Source organism: Gorilla gorilla, chromosome 9 (genome assembly GCF_029281585.2).
Source record: "Gorilla gorilla gorilla isolate KB3781 chromosome 9, NHGRI_mGorGor1-v2.1_pri, whole genome shotgun sequence".
NCBI lineage: Eukaryota > Metazoa > Chordata > Mammalia > Primates > Hominidae > Gorilla > Gorilla gorilla.
In genome coordinates this window covers 19,882,669-19,896,577 of record NC_073233.2, presented here as the reverse complement: position 1 = coordinate 19,896,577, position 13,909 = coordinate 19,882,669, and the positions used below count along the sequence as shown (strand labels likewise).

The 13,909-nt window shown below is 37.7% G+C and overlaps 1 protein-coding gene across 4 annotated transcripts in view; it reads left to right on the top strand.

The window, feature by feature from the left end:
* The first annotated feature begins 300 nt into the window (after positions 1 to 300).
* Positions 301 to 13,909, top strand: part of BTBD10 (BTB domain containing 10) — a 77,594-nt gene continuing 63,985 nt past the window's right edge. The window contains exon 1 of one of the 4 annotated variants that reach the window (XM_019037559.3): positions 301 to 492. The gene's annotated coding sequence lies outside the window, so the exon portion shown is untranslated. Of the gene's footprint in view, positions 501 to 799; positions 971 to 13,909 lie in introns of those variants that run through there. The other 3 variants (XM_019037560.3, XM_063710987.1, XM_055356509.2) reach the window with 3 other exon arrangements.

Here is a 13,909-nt window from a genome sequence, read left to right as displayed (position 1 = left end):
TATTTCTCCAACTCTGTGACCGAGACGCTGTCCACTTTTCTCTAACAGTGACAGGAAGTCAAGGGGGAAACGTGGGATTCAAAGGTTTGAAGGTAACAGCCCTCAGCCACTCGGGCTCGAGGCTCGCGGTTGACCCGAGCTGATGTCTGTGAGGAGAGGACGCGCGGCGCCTTCCTCTCCACGCCGCCTGAGATCCCACCCGTGGCCGCCGCGCCCTCAACTGCCTTCTTCTTCGGTGCCCCGCCCACCCCTGGGCGGAGAGCACCGTTCTCGCGAGAACGCTGCTGGCCTCGCCTCTTCGCATTGTGAGATCTCGCGGTAAGAGGCTGAGGAGCCGGCCTGCAACCTGCCGGGGCGGCTCCGCTACGCGCAGCCGTCTCAGTGGCCTCCTCCACAGCCACCTCCGGAGGGCTCTGGCTGAGGAGGAAGTGGAGGTGTCACTGGCCTCGGCCTTTGCCCCAGTCTTCTGTGGGCACTGAAGGGGGACTACAGGTTCGAGAGTGAGTGGACTCAGCTGGGGAACTCGGCGGGGGCGGCGCGGGAGGCTGGGCTTGGCCGGGGCGAAAGAGGAAAGGGGCGGAGGGCGAATCTGGGCGTGAGAGCCAGGCTGCTGCGGCGGTGGTCTGAGCGGCCGGACCCTGCTCGGGTACCGTGGGTGGCGTTTTGGGCTCCGGCCACGAGCACCCAATTAGGAGAGGCCGGGATAAGACTTGAGTTTTGCGGCTGCTGCTTTTGGGTTGGGAGTCCGGGGGCCTTTCTCTGGGGATGAAGGCGATACCCTCATCCCTTTCCAGGGCAGAGGAACCCCGTGCCCCGCCCCTTTCCTGTCATCTCAGACGAACGCAGCGACATCCTGAGGAAGGCGCATCACAATAGGGGATAAGGTGGTGGGCAGCCTCCCTCTGGGTGAAGAGGAGTGAGACCCCACTAACGTGCTGCGTGGTTTTATGCTGTAACCATTTTACGTGTGGTAAAGCTTTGTTTTCTTAAAACTTGAACGGAAAAGGTTCTGATGTCTTTCTTCTTCAAATGCAGGTGCCCTGACACCCTTATCTTTGGGAATGGGGCGGGGGAAGGTGAGACATCAGTTAGTAATTTGTTAGTGTGGGCCAGTGTGACTGTCCCTGGGCCTCACAGATTTCCTGCTTCTCCTTTCTCAGTATTCTGAGTCCATGATGAAAAGTCACTAGTCCAGACATGCTGAAAGATAGAGCTTCACTTGCTTGTGGCTTTGTGCACTTAGTAAACAAGATTATTTTACGAAGGTTTATTATCTTGCAGAGTTTTCATGCTTTTTATTTAAATTAGCAATCTAAATGAAACAGCACAGGATATTAATTGTATTTGGACAACTGAGTTCCTTCCCGCCCCTATCCTCCCAACCCCCCAACTACACAAATTCGATCAAAATCTTTTAGAGAGGGGATTAGGGATAAATTTTCAATGAAAGAGACTGTGGAAATCGGAATAAGAGATATAATAAAGAATGCAGCCATAACGGCCAAAAGAGTTTCTGTATTAGAGAGCCTGTCCAGGATTGAAGTTCAGGCCTGAAACCCAGGACTGCAGTTGTCATTTGAATATAAAGCGGAAAGCAGTAGAAAATACTTGGGAAGGGGTTTGAAAGTAGACTAAGACTGGTAAAAAAAAAAAAAAGTGTGAGAAGAATTATTTCTGATGATGTAAATGTGTTTTATAAATTTTCCCAATATTTCTCAGCGTGTATGACCTAACTGCTATTATATTAATACATACAAAGCAGGAAGGAAGTTTCTGAAGCATGGAATGTGGTAAGGAACCACCAGAGAGTAACAGTGTTCAATCAGGAAAGCTTTTAGTGTTTCAACATGTTTTTGTGTTCGTTCACCTTTTTTCTCACTCCCAGAAAAGCTTTCATATGGACTTTTAACCCTATGTAATTATGTTACCCTTCCACCAGTCTGAATTTTCTTCTTTCTCACTCCCTCTAAGCCATGTGAATTTTTTAAATTATTAACTATGGAGTTGCAAACCACTGTGGTCTGCTTTTGGCTTTTTATAATAGGTGACTTAGGGAAGTATGGAAGTGATATGGAAAATATTATGCACCTTTCAAAGCCCTAGCATGAGCAACAAACTCACATGCCTTCGGGTACTAGTTAGATAATGAAAATGAGGGAAATGCACTATGCCTTATCAGAGAGACATCCAAGTCTCAGGTCCCCCTAATCAGTGCTATATATGAATATGGACCCCATCTTCAGCATTCTCAAGAGAACCCGGAAATCTAGATTTTTGCATTCAGTGTCTTGCGTCTTAAAAATATTGACAACTAATTAAAACCATTAAAAATATCATGTGACTGAATCAAATCCAAACCTGTCCATAGTTGTATTCTCCTCTCCAGTTTAGAAGCTCTGTTATAAATCAAAATTAATAAATTTTATGACTGGAAAAAAAGGAGGTTTAAAGCAAGTTTGGAGTTTCAAACTTAAGGGGTCTTGGGAAAAATGTCACATCTAATTGAAAACAGTAGTTAAGTTTAATAGCCTTTAAGTATAGTAGGGCAAATTGAACTGGTATTTACTATAAACGTTTTAACTGTGGAAATAACTGAAGAAAAAGCATCTCAGTATTTATGGTTTAAGAACTCAGAGTTCTGAGCAAAGCTGATTTATAGGTATCTTGTACAGAAATTGGATTATTTAGAAGCTCTTTATTGTATTTGCAGCTAATATATAAAATTAAATACAAGAGACCCTCTACAGTCCATTTCAGGATTTGAATGTTTATTGTTTGCTGTGCTATCCCACATTGTCTTCCTAGGCATTGACTTACTGGAAGAAATACTGATCCCTTGGATTTTATTCCATGCCAGATGGAGATTGGAGGGGTTTGGCAACAGGATGGAAAGAACTGGGTGGAGAAAGTGTGATGTGAAGCAGACACTCTTGTGCCCCTTCCTTACATTGTTCATTAAAAGATTGATTTGTGTTAGTTTTTCTTGTAAGAAGGATAGGTATATTAATTGATTAAACTTAGTGCCTTATACATAGTAGAGTTTAATGACATGTGTGGAATTGACCTTTGTGGATTAAACCTCATTTACCCATTAATATGAAGTAATTTAATCACATAATCTGATTCATACCTAGTTGGGTTATGGGGAATGGGAGTGCTAGAGGTCAAAGCTAAGTAACAGGTGGTTTTTAGGCATATACAGGGCAAGTTGGGGGTCTTCACTTGGGATAAGGGTGAGAGAGGAAGTCAGGTAAGGGAGAGAATTTTGAAAAGGAAGATGAAATGATTAAGTACCCATTTGTGTATTGTGCAGTTTTAAAAAGAGGTCTGCCTTTTGTGGCTAAATTTATCATAACTTGTGCAGAGACTACATAGAATACTGGTTTTTAATCAGGACTGCTTTGGGAATTTGCAGATTTTCTTTTCTTCATTTTAGCTCAGTCATCTCAGGCCAAGCTAGGCTAATATCTGTTCATTCAATCTCTGCCTCTCTCTGAAATAGGAAATGAAAGAAGAGGAGATATGTATTATGTTTGTGAGGTGCTCCTGTTGAAGAGTTATAAGACTACTTCTGAGGAATTTGTTTTATATTTGAGAAGATTGTGCTTGTTGAAGGGGGAACCATTATTTTCGTCTTTACTTGTTTCTACCATGACTCATAAAGTAGGAAGTTCTTTTTTGGAAATAGCTTTCCGCTTCTTCCCATCCCCTGAGTTGCCATCCCAAAGGAGGATCGGGGAGGCTAGGGGAAGGGATTGAGTATACTTTTGTTCAGTGCCTTATGATTCAATTTTTGGGACTCTCAATTCTTAGGCTATACATTGTGTATTCATTTGTATGGTAGGCTTATCTAAGCAGGCTGGACTACTAATACTATGAGGGAGAAGGAAATGGAATGCCTACAGTTCTAACTGGGTAAGTTTAATTTGCAGTTGAAGTAATAAGGGTTTTTGCACGTTGGATTTAGTTATATTTTTATCATCATCTGTTTGTATCCTTTATTTTTTGTTGATTCTGAACTGAAAGTAAGGCGGGTCAGGAAGATACAGATGTTACCTTCTCCTGTTAATGGAGAAAGAACTATTAAAATTTTTCCCCCTTTTTAATAGATTCTTCATCAGGGTTCAAGCCAATGTTGCATTTCCCCTAGTGTATCTTGCTCTGGTTTACTTTGAGATCCTTGAAACTGACACCTAGTTTGCTAAAGAATGTAGCAATCAGCCAGCCAGACATGGTGGCTCACGCCTGTAATCCCGGTACTTTGGGAGGCTGAGGTGGGCAGATCACGAGGTCAGGAGTTCAAAACCAGCCTGGCCAACGTGGTGAAACCTCATCTCCACCAAGAAATACAAAACTTAGCCAGACGTGGTGGTGGATGCCTGTAATCCCAGCTACTTAGGAGGCTGAGGCAGGAGAATTGGTGAACCCGGGAGGCTGAGGTTGCAGTGAGCTGAGACTGCGTCATTGCACTCCAGACTGTGTGACAGAGCGAAGACTCCATCTCAAAAAAAAAAAAAAAAGAATGTAGCAATCTATAACTTGAAGATGGAAGGTGAACAATTTAAAAAGATGCTCTCTGAGAAAGGATTAAGAAATTTTCAGGCAATGGGAATACAATGAGCTGAGTATTTGAAATAGTAGAAACTTGAACATAAAGAGGAACGATTTTAATTTAAATATGTAACCTTATGTCACAGTAGATTTATGAATATTGTAAATTATCTTTGCCAATAAAAGCATATTTCTGGCCGGGCGCGGTGGCTCACGCCTGTAATCCCAGCACTTTGGGAGGCCGAGGTGGGCAGGTCACGAGGTCAGGAGATCCAGACCATCCTGGCTAACACGGTGAAACCCCGTCTCTACTAAAAATACAAAAAATTAGCTGGGTGTGGTGGCACGTGCCTGTAATCCCAGCTACTTGGGAGGCTGAGGCAGGAGAATTGCTTGAACTTGGGAGGCGGAGGTTGCAGTGAGCCAAGATCATGCCGCTGCACTCCAGCCTGGGCAACAGAGCGAGACTGCCTCTGTCTCAAAAAAAAAAAACAAAACTTTCTTCACTCTGTTAATAGTTTAATTATGTTATTCTGTTTAAATGTAAGGTATCTGATTATATGGTGCTTATTTTTGTCTTTGTAGTTGAAATGAGTGATCTATGAGTAATTTTGGTGACAAATTGAAATTACCATTTAGTATTTAGCTCAGAATGAAAGTCCGTTATAATGAATCATTGATTGAAGTACTTGATTAGAAACTATGAAAAATACTTTTCTAAGGTCATTTATTTACTTATTTTGTTTGTTTTTCCCTCCAGCCACGGAAGCTCTAGGAACTAAGGTCATTTTAAATTGTAATCATACTTTTCTGCCTGAAGTGTCTTATTTAGTGTCATTTAGATCTGAGTTTAAAGCCCACTGTTAGCTCTATGACAGTAATGTTAACCTCTCTGAGCCTTTGTTTCCTCACATGAAAAATGTATATAGAACACAATTGTCAGAGATTTTTCTTGTTTGTTTTGTTTTTTTTTTTTTTTTTGAGACAGAGTCTCTCTCTGTCGCCCAGGTGATCTTGGCTCACTGCAACCTTCACCTCCTGGATTCAAGCAGTTCTCCTGCCTCAGCCTCCATAGTAGCTGGGACTACAGGCTCACGCCGCCTCGTCTGGCTGATTTTTTTTTTGTGTGTGTGTGTTTTAGTAGAGAGCGGGTTTCACCGTGTTACCCAGGCTGGTCTCGAACTCCTGAGCTCGGGCAGTGCGCCCGCCTCAGCCTCCCAAAGTGCTAGGATTACAGGTGTGAGCCATCTCACCTGGCCAATTGTCAGGGATTTAAGGATGAAATGAAATAAAGTATATAAAAGTGCTATCATAAATAGTAAAATGATGTATAAGTTGTTAGCACTTTGTTCTGTGTTTATGCTCAGAAAATAGCATACCGGCATCATTGCCTCCTTCTCCCACCTCTCTATCTCCAATGATCTTGAAACATAGTTAGATTTACATTCACATCTGGCTGTCTCACTTGGAGAGGACAAGTTCAACTGATTATTTACAGCCTTGCCAATATCACTCCTTCAATGGAAATTACAAAGCTTTTTCTTTTTTCTTTTTATTTATTCTAGTAAGCATTGAACAATAGGAAGCTTTTTTCTTGTTTTTCATATTGGCATCTATTGGCCGATATCTGGTATTCTGTGTAATATGAATGCTAGGTAGAAAAGTAGGCAAAAGGGAAGAGATTAGAGTGAAGAGAGAGATGGTGTGGCATTTTAAAAATTGTCTTTTGGGATACGGTTATCTACCTCTAAAAAAATCATTTTTATTAATTTGGATTATTTTCCTTTAGCATATTTGACTATTATTGCTTGTAGCACATGAGTAGAAAATTAACTTGGGTTTTCTATTTGTAGACTACATGAAATGTCAGCTTAAAAAATAAATGTCATCCTAGGAAACCAACTGGGTTTGGAAAAAAATAAAAGATAAATAAAAATAAATTTTAATGCTCAGATACCTGACAAAGAATCTTAGGTACAAAATTGTACAAGCGTTGTTATGATTTTCTTGTTTTTGGGTGGCATACAAATAGTGCTGGATTGTTTTAAAGGTAATTACTTCATTCAGACAATTTATTTTATACAATGCAGGCTTGAATTTGATTTTTCTCACCTCAAGAAAGCAAGCGATATGATCTGTTTCTTTCAGCTATTCATTTGTTCATTTAGAATTTTCTTAGAGAAGACCATAACCTCCTGTAAGATGGTTAACTGCGAGACATTCTTGTTTCTTACTTAGTTTTCCAAATTGTTGGAGTTTCTCTTTTAAAAGAGAATAATTATTAGAGAGACTGGTGGGATTATGAAACCGTAATACTGAAAGTAACTTTAAAACCATTAATACTCCAATTTTTGGAAGAGAAAACTAAAGTGCAAATCAAGCCCCTTAACTGATTTTGATCAAAGATATTGGCAGGCAGTAAGACAGCTGAGACTAGAATACAAATCCACAAGTTTCCTGATTTGGAGTAGTTTGTTCCAGTGATTCCCCCTAGTGGGTTGCATGTGCTTTTGCGGATATATGAAAAACTTGTTCATTGTGCTGTATGAAGAAAACAATAGAACTTCTATTTATTTTTTACTGTATCCTTTTTAAATTTCCATTTCGTGTGTGTGTGTACTGTATACATAATACTAGTGTGATAGTATATGTGCGTTGTTTATAAATATACATATATACAGCTGTCCGTGTTACTTGAACTCAACATATTAAGAAAAGGAAAAACTGCCATATTTTAAAGTGGTATGGCATCTTTGATCATCTTTGCTTCCCTAGTGAATGATATTATTTAACAGTAGACTGGAACAGTTTTTTTTTTTTTTTTTTGAGATGGAGTCTCATTATGTTGTCCAGGCTGGCCTTGAACTTCTGGGCTCAAGTGATCCTCTCACCTCTGCCTCCCAAGTAGTTGGGATTATAGGCGCATACCACCACACTCAGCTTGAATGGCTGTTAATTTTGAAACTGTTTTATGATGAGTAGTTTGAAAAATTTCCTATAAAAATAGATTTATTTGGAGTAATTTCTTTCTGACTGTAAAAGTAATGGGTATTACGTGCAACTGGGGACATTTAGCAAAGGGCAAAGAAGAAAATGGTACCATAATCCCATGACTCAGTGATAATTGCTTCCAGTCAGAAATATATGTGTGTACACAGATACATACATACATACACATATGAATATTACATACACCCCTTATTAATTTATTTGGAGTATGTAAGTCATTATGTGGTTCAAATATCTAAAGTATATCGAAAGAGAACTCAGAAGTCTTGATTACATCCCTATTACCTTCACCCCAGTCCTACTCTGCCCATATAGGTAACCATTTTGATTAATGTCTTTATACTTTGAGTTGTTTTCTTTTACAAAAATAAATACATGTATATTTGTCTTTGAATATATATACATATTTTTAAGTTTACCCTTTATGTTACAAAAGATAGTACAATGAATACTGCTTGTTCTGTACCTACCTGTTTTTTGCTGTTGCTGTTTAACCTAACGATGTATTTTGGATATTAATCTGTTATTCTATTGTGTGGATGCATGTAGTTTATTCAGTTAACTCCTTTTGATGCACATTCCGATTGTTTTAGTCTTTTACCATTACAAATAATGCCACAGTGAATATATTTGCAAATATTTTATGGAATATTAGTGGAGTTGTATCATCTTTGAAGTAGGACTAGTAAGTGTATGTGTAGTATTGTTGGATATTACAGAATTCCTTTCTACCAGGGTTATATAATCTGTGTTTTTCTTTTTATTTTATATATGTATGTATTTATTTATTTAATTTTTTTTGAGACAGGGTCTCACTCTGTCACCTAGGCTGGAGTGCAGTGGCATGATCACCGCTCACTGCAGCCTTCACCTCTCAGGCTTAAGTGATCCTCCCACCTCAACCTCCCAAGTAGCTGGGACTACAGGCATGTGCCACCATGCTTGGCTAATTTTTGTATCTTTTAGTAGAGATGGTGTTTCACCATGTTGCCCAGGCTGGTCTCAAACTCCTAGGCTCAAGTGATCTGTCCACCTCAGCTTCCCAAAGTGCTAGGATTATAGGCGTGAGTCACTGCGCCAGGCCCTCATTTGTACTTTTCATTGGCGGTGTATGCCAGTATTGAGACTGCTTCTCCACAGCTTCACCAACAGAGTATATGGCCAAAATTGGAGGTGTTAATTTGCATTTCTTTTATGAGTGAGTTTGAACATATTTTTTATGTTTAAGGCCATTTGCCTTTATTTTTCTGAGGATTGCCCATTTCTTTGTGCATTGTCTGTTTTGGAGAAGAGAAATTGTCTTTTTCTTTCCTTCTTTAAGGAGCTCTTTATATACTATGAAATTAGCCCTTTTAAAAAAATTACTTGTTTTTAAAACTTTATTTTTTTCTGTGCTTTTTGCAAGTAGTGGTGTTTTTCGTAGGCAAATAGGAAAGGCTTTCTCTCCTTCCCAGTTGTCAGTGAAATCACCCATAATTTTTCTAGTATTTGTATGATTCCAGTTTTTACATTTAGATAGTTGATTTCATTTGGAGTATATCCTTGTATGTGGTATGAGGTACGAATTCAGTTTCATGTTTTCCTGAATGTTTATTCAGTTGTCCCAATACCATTTATTAGTGTCTGTCTTTTCTCGATGACTTGAGCTGTCACTTCATCATATATTGAAGTTCTTTATGTTTTAGGGCTCTGTTTCTGGGCCTTTAATTCTCTTCTATTGGTTGGTTTGTCTATTCATGCACCACAGACTTTTAATTATTGAAATGAGCCTTAATTCAAAGATCTTTGAATATAACAACATTTTTAATTTTATTAAAATGGAATGCTACCTATAGTACCAAGACACAAAGATGTGTAAAATGTTTCTTTGTGAGCAAGTGTTTTGTCTCAGGGCAAATTTTAGATTCCTTAAACTTTTCAGACAGTGCAGACGTAGAACATTTCCATTATCACACTGTTGTGATAATGGAAAGTCGCACTGAGCAGTGAGTGCTACAGTCTAGAACTTGAATTATATTTAATAGAGCCTTTACTAGCCTGTTGAATTGATGGCTGATAGACAAAAATCGGAAAGGAATGGAAGGTAAGGGGAATAATGAGTAGGTCAAAATGGAACAGCATAATAAAGGTTATATGAAAAAACATAAAGCATCATGGAAGGAAAAAATATTGTTTAAAATATTGTCTGACTTTGTTTAAAGGGCGTTGCTTCTTAGGAGTTGACCGTAATCTCCTTTGATTTAGGCATCAGCTTCAGGAGCATTGCCTGTATTAATTGATATTATGTCAAGATGGTTTGCTTCAACTAAGGTGTTTCTGATTTTGAAGTCAACACTTTTTGGTCATAGTAGAAAAGTAAAACATTGTTATTTCTTTAGGATATTGAAAAAATATGCCTTTTGAGTTTTAAGAAGGTAGCCTATAAACTAAACAGTGTCTAGTTACTTAACAATGCTAATCATGTAATGTAGGTACTTTGTAAATGCTTAAAATATGGAAAGGTTTTCAAACATTTATTGAGCTGTTTGTGATGGGAAAGAAACAAATGAATAATACTTCATTTATTGAAGTGTCAATGTGTTAATTAAGAAGTCAGCAAAATTTGAATAGAAATTCTATAAAAGTGATAAAATCAATTAGCACAAAGATTTTATATCCAAATCACCTCTGGAACATCACGGGTTGACTGAGCTGACTTTGGAAGTCTTAACATCTTGGTGAATTAGAGATCACCCTTTAAATGGACAACAGGGCTGGGCGCGGTGGCTCATGCCTATAATCCCAGCACTTTGGGAGGCCGAGGCAGGCAGATCACTTGAGGTCAGGAGTTCGAGACCAGCCTGAACAACATGGTGAAACTCTGTCTCTCCTAAAAAGAATACAAAATTAGCCAGGTGTGGTGGCACACGCCTGTAATCCTAGCTACTTGGGAGGCTGAGGAAGGAGAATTGCTTGAACCCGGGAGGCAGAGGTTGCAGTGAGCTGAGATTGCATCATTGCACCCCAGCCTGGGTAACGAGCAAAACTCCGTCTCTAAATAAATAAATAATTAAATAAAAATAAATAAATAAACAACAGATCCTACTTTTAATGGAAATACCATGCAGTTTTATTAAATCTGTTTGTTAGAGTCTCCCTAGCAGTTATCAAAATGCCTGAAAGGTGCTAAGTACTCAATAAATAAATTTTGAATGAAAGAATAAATAAATTTTATTTTATTTTTAAAAATCTTTTTAATTTTTAAATTTTTATTTAATTTAATTTTTTATTTTTAGACCCGGAGGTCTCATTATGTTACCCAGGCTTGCCTTGAACTCTTGGGTTCAAGCAATCCTCCTGTCTCAGCCTACCAAGTAGGTGGGATTATAGGTGCATGCCACCATACCTGGCCACTTTAATTTTATATGGTGAAATTAGATACTTACAATTCAGTTGGTTATAAAAATATCCTGAATAAAGTTCTCAGCTAAGCTTGTCTCGTTTTAACTGTAACAAATCAGAAAAGGTCAAGCCTTAACAATTGAAAGGGCTTCTGTGAGATTTAAATAGGCACATCTTTGAGGAATGTTTTGGGGAAACTTAGGGCTTGTTTGGTAATAGCTTGAAAAATGTTTTCAGGGATGTGATATTTTCTGTCTTTTATCCCCACTATCTTGATATGTATTTCCTGAGAGCATTAGAAATTGAATTGTTATAATTTTTGCTTATTTGAGAGTGAGATTCACATGATTGGTGCTCTTTGCAATAACTAAAACATGAGTACAGGTATATGACAGTATTCTTTTAAGACAACTAGAAGTTAAAGACTGCTTATAAATCTTTGTAATTCTTATTTCCTCTGCACTAGTAAATTATATTAAGTGAAATGTCCTTCAGTTTCTTTCTTCTTCTTTTTTTGTTTTTGTTTTTGAGATGGAGTCTTGCTCTGTTGCCCAGGCTGGAGTGCAGTGGCGCGATCTTGGCTCACTGCAACCTCCACCTCCCAGATTCAAGCGATTCTTCTGCCTCAGCCTCCTGAGTAGCTGGGATTACAGGCGCCCGCCAACACGCCTGGCTAATTTTTATATTTTTAGTAGCAGTGGGGTTTCACCATGTTGGTCAGGCTGCTCTTGAACTTCTGACCTCGTGATCCACCTGCCTTGGCCTCCCAAAGTGCTGGGATTACAGACGTGAGCCACCGCACCCAGCCTCTTTCTTCTTAATGTAGTTAACATTTTGTAAAAGCTTACATACAAATTGTGCTAGGCTGTGGGGACACAAACCTGAATCATACTTTGTTCTTGCCCTCAAGGATCTTATAGTCTAATGGGGGACATGTGGCAGAAACATACTCTATCAATGCATATTTAGTGACTATATTTAAGCAATCCAAAAAAATTTACAAAACTACACTTAAGCAGTAAAATTAAACAAGGAAGAAAATTTCTATAGCACTGTCACCTCCAAATACTTTTTAATAAACCTTCCTCAATATTATCATTTTGAAAATAATATGTAGAAAATTCAAGTAGTATGAAGGGATACAACAAAAAGTAAGTATCCTTATTCCAGCATTTTCTCAGAGGCAACTAGTTTTAATTTTATGTGATATTTCTAGATATTTTATCTTAACATATATAAGCATGGATGAGTGTGTGTGTGTATGTGTATTTAATTTTTAAATTTTCTTTTTTGTGTTTTTTTGTTTTTGTTTTTCTTGTGTGTAAATATGGGATGACATAATGCATATCTGTATCTTGCTTTTTAGCTTAACAATATATTTTGAAATATTTTCTGTATCTGTATCTATATATCTTATTTTTACTGGTTGCATGATATATTGTGCAGATTTTTAACCGATAAACTTGATGAACATTTAGATTGGTTCTAGATTTTTTTCTAGGACAAATAGTACTGTGTATCATGTCAGGGAGAGAAAGGAGATGTATTCATTATGTGTATATGTGTGTATTAGTGTAGTTATACCATGTGTAATTATACCATGTATAATTAAACAAGGGCTGAGCAAAATCTTAAAACTTTTAGTCATGAATGAACTAATAAAATATACACAAAATTTATATTAGGTTGCCTACTAAAGACAGTAAGCATTGTGCCTAGCACTGTGTTATATAAGGTATCCTGTCTAACAGTTTGATGGTTAAAATAATAATAGATTAAATAATGAGAATTGTGTTATTTTCTTCATTTCACGTTTAAGGAAATTGGGGTCTTGAATGTTAAGAAACTTTTACACAGTTATACAGGTTTTTTCTGATTCTAAAACGTCCTCATTACTCACTGTTGTGGCAGAAGTAGAAATGAAAACTCACCAGTTTTCCTTATCAAAAGTTTATGTATGTCGTTTGTGGCAGTGGAAGGATGGCTATTAAGTATGCTTGCTATGGTAATGAGACAGTGTGATTGGGGTTTTTGATCAAAAAGTGGTTTCATTATGCCTTGCTGATATATTTGATGCTGCTTTTACGTATTAATTAAAATCATTGCTGATTTTTTCTTTTAAAATTTAAATGCAATAAAATTATTTCTTTCTGATATACAGTTCTGTCAGTTTTGATAAAAGCATACAGGTGTTTACCACTACCACAATTAAGGTACAGAATAGTTCATCACTCACCAAAATTACTTTGTGCTGTCCCTGTGTAATCACTTCAGCCTTAACTCCTGGCTGATCTGTTCTCTGTCTTTATAGTTTTGTCTTTATAGTTTTGTCTTTCATAGACATGAAATCATATGGTATGTAACCTTTGAGTCTGGCTTCTTTCACTTATCTAATGCTTTTAAGATTCATTCATATTTTGTGTGTATTCAATAACTTACCTACCTTTATTATTAGATACTGTCCCTCCTGTCTCTGAATCTCTTTTCAATTTTCTTCAATCTTTCTTGCTCTTTATTCTATGGATTGGGTAGTTTCTATTGATCTGTTTTCCAAGTTCCCTGATGGTTTTTTTTGTTATCTCCATATGCCATTGTACCCATCTAATTTTTCATTCTAGTTATTGTTCTTTTCAGCTAGAGCTGAATTTCCATTTCTTTTGACAGTTGGCACCTCTCTACTGAGATGCCCTTTGTGTCAATCATCAAGACAGTACTCTTCTTTTAGTTCTTTGTATAGGCTTTTTCTTTAATTGTTTGAATATATTTATAATAGGTGCTTTGAAGTCTTTGTTTGCTAAATCTAACATCTGGGCCAACTTGGAGTCAGTTTCTGTTTTCTGCCTTTTACTGTTTTAATTTTTTGCATGTCTCATAATTTTTGGTTGAAACCTGGGCATTGTAATATTTTTATGAGGATTTGTTGTTGTTGTTTTGTTATTGTTTTAGAGAATGTTAACTTGCTTGGATT